Source organism: Rhinoderma darwinii, chromosome 5, assembly GCF_050947455.1.
Source record: "Rhinoderma darwinii isolate aRhiDar2 chromosome 5, aRhiDar2.hap1, whole genome shotgun sequence".
In the NCBI taxonomy this organism is placed as follows: Eukaryota; Metazoa; Chordata; class Amphibia; order Anura; family Rhinodermatidae; genus Rhinoderma; species Rhinoderma darwinii.
The window spans coordinates 200,005,029-200,011,028 of record NC_134691.1 but is presented as its reverse complement, the minus strand read 5'-3'; the positions used below and the strand labels follow the sequence as shown (position 1 = coordinate 200,011,028).

Genomic DNA, 6,000 nt, shown 5'->3' with positions numbered 1-6,000 from the left:
AAGTTCTCCCCTGTAAGGACCAATTTCAGCACTTCCAAGGGAAAACTTGGTCCGTGATCCAGAACCTCACCTCAAATTCTATGTCCCATGAACGTTCCCTATGGTGTGTACAGTCTTTCCCCCTCCCATGGCTTTATAGTCACTCTGGGAAGTTCACAGCGAGCGTCCATTGCTTGTCAGCGTCCTCTGCTCTACGATCACCTACAGCCGATATCCAGGATCTGCTTTTGGAAGTGACTCGGGGGAGGATCCAGCTGATGTCACACACATTAGAGGAGGGCTGAGGAGAGCAGGAGCCATCACAGCCTCTTCCCGGGGACACCTCAGTCACTACGGTAGTATTCCGCACTGATCAATGCTTATAAAATATACATAGCCTGTGTGAGAGGTGGAGCCCCCCCTCCTCGTACTGACAGGAGGACTGGGGGAGGACAAGGAGGCGGCGGCCGCTGGGAGTGGGACAGTGAAGGGCTCTGCTTCCTGGATCACAGAACAGCACCACCTGCTCTCCTTTGTCAGGAGGATCCCGGGACCCTGGCAGTGGGATCTGTCCCTGGAGTGGAGGGAAGGACTGCTCGGAGAGTAACGTGAAGCAGCACTGGACGAGGATCTGGATGGTGCAGGTAATAACTGCAGTGAGGCGTTGTGTGTGCATTGTCCTCTATGGACCTGTCAGCTCGCTGTAATGGGCGCTCCCTAGAAACACTGAACCAAGTTCTGAAGCGGTGGCATAGAGGAGACTCACATTGCAGGTCTATGCATGGCACATAGGTGGAGGGCACTGCTACTCCCAGGCTTGTCTGAGGGTACAACACCATGCCACCCTGTCAACTTTTATGGAAGGCACAGCTCTCTTCATGCAGGGTCTATTCTAGAAACATGAGATGTCACCCCGACTACAAGCATAGGTATGCACCTCTGCCTCCTCAGTCATTGCAGTACTAGCTGAGCTACACCGTAGCCTTCCTGCCCAGCCTGGAACCAACCTTGTGTGGCATAGGTTCCTGTGGGTGGTGAACATGGCATTGATAGAGCATGGTAAACTTGGCTCCACTGGTTTCCTGAGAATGGACTTAGCCCTTCTCCACAAGCCTGTGGGCGGGTATGGGATGGGAACATAGAGCTTGGCTTTGCTCTACACTCGTTTTTCAGTGTTGCAACTAACATCAATATTTACCCTGAGCCTGAGGAGTTTCTTGCTGTGCGATGTGTGTGAGAGGGGGAAGGGAGCTGCCGCTGGACTTATCCCATTTCAGGAATGCACTAGCTGCTGCTGCCTTGTCTAGCGCCTTATATACTGTTCTACATATCAATTATAAATAAAGTTAGTTGAAAAGATGGCTGAATGTGTTGATACTTTTGTATATTTCAGTTTATCTGAGGAAACAAATAATACGTATGTGCTGCTGATATGATTCGATACCTCAGAACGTTGAATATTATGATGTCAGCATTAGTTCCGATTTTTGGTTTTATTCTATATTTAATATTTGACTAAATATAAGCCCAGCTTACTCACTAAACGGCTTCATTTCAATGCTGTGCTATTCTTTCTGCATGCTGTCAGTGAATAGAAACAGTAATTGTTTATATTTAGTGGCTGGAAACTGGTCCTGCTCACACAGCTGCTGGTTTCATTAGTAGAGAGTTGTTATATGCTGTGGCAAGTCCTGCGTGAGCAGCACATTTTCAGGTCAGGTTTTCAGCTTGTGAATTATTCACTGCCTGCAAGCAGAGAGCTTGAAATCTGTGAGGAATTTATGTGCAAAGTATATTAGAGTTTGATTAAACTTTTATACAATGACTAAAGGGAATCTGTCATCAGGAAGACACCTTTTAAAGCCTCAAGCGCACATCCGTTGCTATATGTATGGCGGTAAATCGCGAATCCAGGAATCACGGACCGCACACCGATGGCAGAGAGGAGTAGGGCCTGTTCTATTTTTCGCGGAACGGAAGCACAAAATCGTTAAACTAACGGAAGTGTGCATGGCCCCATAGAAATGAATGGGTCAGTGTGTTATCCGTTAAAAAAACGGATAGCACAATGAAGCGTTTCCCTGAAGTGTGCTTGAGGCCTAAGGGTGGATTCACACATTTTGTTGCAGAACTTTTCTGCGGCTGAAAACCCGGTCCATACATCTGAATGCAGAAGGTGCATGGATTTCATGGATTCAGATGAATGGAACGGATTTTCAGTCGCAGAAAAGTTCTACAACAATATCTGCTGCGTGTGACTGCCCCCTAATAAAGTTAAGGGGCAGATTTATTATTACGGATTCACATCCATCGTTTAGCTGCGTTTTTCTTGCCGTTATTAACGGCTTTTTTGCTGCATTTTTTTAATGTGTTTTGAGTGCAAACAGACATTCAAGTCTATAGTAAAATATAAAATGCACTATACACAACCGCGTCTTGGTTTGTGACATTTCTGAGGCAATTTTGTGGTTTAGTGTTTTTTGTTTTTTTTTTCTTTTAAACGCATCATACTCCGGGTATGGAATTTTTTCAGGCGGTTTTTCCCATACACTACTCCATAGGACTTCAAAACCACCAGAAAAAAAATGTACAAAATGAAAAACAACACAAAAAACGCATGTTTCATTTAAAAACTGCTGGCGTATTTAGAAGCGATTTTTGATGCAGTTTAAAACGCCATAAAATTTGGTTTTGTGAAGGAGGTTTAAGGGGTTATCCAGGAATTTTATATTGACGTCCTATCTATAGGATAGGTCATCAATATCAGATCGGTGGGGGTCCGACTCCCAGCACTCCTGTCGATCAGCTGACTGAAGTCGCGCAGCCTCTTCAATGTTAGCGCCGTACACATCTGTAGCGACTGTGCCTGGGATTGCAGCTCTGTCAGTCCCAGGCAAAGATTACGGATGTGTACGGCGCTGTGCCTGTAAACGGTGAAAAGGCTGTGGCGGAGAATACCGCGGTCCCTTCAATCAGCTGATTAGCGAGGTTCCAGGAGTCAGACCCCCACCGAACTGGTATTGATTGCCCATCCTGAATATAGGCCGTCAATATAAAATGCCCAGGGAACTCCTTTTGAATCTAGACCAGGCAGGCAGAAGGTGCACCACATTTATACAGTGGTGCATGCTATATGTTAGATTTGGTGCATCTTATTTGACACTTTTCTCTTCCTTACACACCCTCTTGGTTGGTTTACTTTAAACAATATTTATTTTGTGTGCGTGTAAGCCACGCCCATTTTATAGACACTGTTCTGTCTAGTGCGGTTCAAAAATAGTCTGAAACATATAATTCTGGCTTAAAAATGATGTACACCTTTGAAAATTATAATTAAAAAAAAAACAAAATAGTGTGTTTGGGGCAACGTTAAAAATTACGAGGGTGAGTCAAAAATTATCCGCACTCTGGCTGTAGAATTTATTTTAATCCACTTTCAGAAAATACATAATCTCCCTGCTTTTCAATAAACTTTGTCCATCAGTCAACAAGCTTTCGTTTTCCCACATTAAAAAATGTTTTAGGCTGAGCTGCGAGCCACGAATGCCCCGCTGTCTTCACCACTTCATCAGACGTAAATCTTCCTCCTCGTAGGGCTTCTTTCAGGGAACCAAACAGGTGATAACCTATCCAATAGAATCAGTTCACATGTACGGGCATCCAGCTCCTTCTTCATGGCTGAAACTTCTGCGACCTTCCTTGAACTTCTCTATCCATTTATACACACTCGTTTGTGACAAAACACTTTCTCCATACTGTGCACAAAGTCTTCGATAAATATCGGCTTCAGAGACACCCTCAGACCACAAAAAACAAATCACTGCACTCTGTTCTTCTTTCGTGCATATCACAAGTGAGGCAGCCATTGTTTCTCGCACCGCAGTCTCAAATAGACTTAATACATTCAAACCTGAGCAGTAGTGACTGGGGAGACAGCGACCTCGTATGAAAAGTGCTGATAAGAAAGTGCGGCCAACAGAAGTTTTAATATAACCGGAGTGCGGATAATTTTTGACTTACCCTCGTATTTTTACTTTTTCAGATACAGCTGCTTTATATCCCGTATGTAGAGCAGCTGTATCTTGCGCTGAGACCTGAATCCGTCAGGTCAGCGGCACTGACGGGTTCAGTGACAGCAGGTCAGGCTCCACCTGTTATCGATCACATGTAAGATATGAACTTAGATGTGATCGATAACATCTCGATCCTGCATGTTAGAGACATACAGGACCCGCTGTCACTGAACATGTCAGTGCCGCGACCTGACGGATACAGGATTCGGCGCTAGATACAGATTCTCTGTATACAGAATACAAAGTAGCTATATCTGAAAAAGTTAAAATTATTTTTAATAAAAAGTAATTACAAAGTTGCACCAAACACACTGATACACTGTTTTATGGAAAATAAAAATATTTTTTTTTTCAAAGGTGTACACCAGTGTTTTAGCTCAAATTGAGCAAGAATTCCGGTGCATTTAGCTCAGTAAATCTGCCCCATAGAGTGCTTCAGGGGTAGCAGGGCCACGTGGTCATAACTTTTTTCTAGACCATGAACATGTGATACCGCTCGGCTAATCAGACTCGGAAATAAATCGCAGAAAAGTCGTGCAGAAAGTGATCAGGGGTGTGATATTCAATTGTAGGGAGGATTCTGTGTGGTGATGATGCATGTTTGGCCCATGGACCAGAATGGGGAGCATAAATACCAAACTAAATATCGCAAGTTCAGTTGTGCTGCGGTTTGTACAGCGATTCCGTAGCGGATTTGCAGTAAAAAGTGCAGAATTTCGCAGGTGCACATAATTATTGCTTCACACTAAAACTGCAGGTGAAACAGCTGTGGATATCACCATCAATATGCGCAGCCAAATTTGCTGTCTATTTCTGCCTGTGGAAACATACTCTTAGGGTACGGAATCCACTTCGCATATCCGCAAAGTACAGTAAAAATGTGGATAGAGTTTTCAAAACCCCATTTATATGTCGCATGTCAACTATGTTTCAGATTTGTCATTTTCATTGCGGATTTCCCCCCTTCAGGGTACGAACACACACCGCGTAAACACTGCAGATTTTCTGCAACGGATTAATTGTGGAAAATCTGCAGCGTATTACATTAGCAGTAGTGTGGGTAAGTTTGAACGATTTTTTTAATTTTTCCGGCACTGCTTTACGCAGTGGAAGTTCCGCCGGAAAAACGCACCACAATGTGCTGCGATTTTTCGGATGGCATTCCCTGCGGTGTTCAAGGTGGATACACTGCGAAGCTTGACGCAGCATATCTGCCCAGAACATGCCTCCAACGTGTAAGGTGAAATCCACTGCAAAATCCGCTACGTGTGGATGTACCATTAAAGTACTTTCAAATCCCGTAGTAAGAAAATCTGCAGAATGCTCTCAATTCCGTTCAGGTTTTGAAAGCCCCATCCACATGTATTGCTCTGTAAATTGTCGCGGATTTTCGGTGCGTAAGGCAAAACTGAAAATATGTAACAATTCTGGGAAGTCCGAACACGCACTACTTCTATTCATCTCATTTCATTTTTGGGGACATTATATTTCTATGGGCACTGTTTTACATGAGAACTGAGCAAGTCCTAGGAAGCCAAACTAATTCAGTGAATGCACATGTTCTGTCGTTCTTTTATAGATAGCGCTAACTCGTAAAGGAGTTATCTCATGAAGACCTCTGCTTTCCATATGACCTATTAGGGCATATGAACGTCATAGAGGGGGTCCTCGCTGCAGGCCCCCTCTATAAGCCAGAGCGGAGAGGTACAAAGTGGCTATGGCAGATGCGGCCCGTCCATGTATTATACGGTCAGCCATTCATTTTAATGTCCAGCATAAATTTCCCTGGAGCCACAGCCAAGACAACCCCTTAAAGGGGTTTTCCCAATCCTTTTTTTTTTTCAATCATTGCAACACTTCTATATTAATACGTTATTGCACTGTGTATACCGTTTTCTTGTTTAACCCCTTCCCTCTTTAGCCACTTTTGACCTTCCTGACAGAGCCT

The 6,000-nt window shown here is 44.1% G+C and overlaps 1 protein-coding gene across 1 annotated transcript in view; it reads left to right on the top strand.

The window, feature by feature from the left end:
• Window positions 1–279: 279 nt before the first annotated feature.
• The window catches only part of PTPN3 (protein tyrosine phosphatase non-receptor type 3), a 282,946-nt gene continuing 277,225 nt past the window's right edge, over window positions 280–6,000 (top strand). The window contains exon 1 of the mRNA XM_075826850.1: window positions 280–623. The gene's annotated coding sequence lies outside the window, so the exon portion shown is untranslated. The remainder of the gene's footprint in view (window positions 624–6,000) is intronic.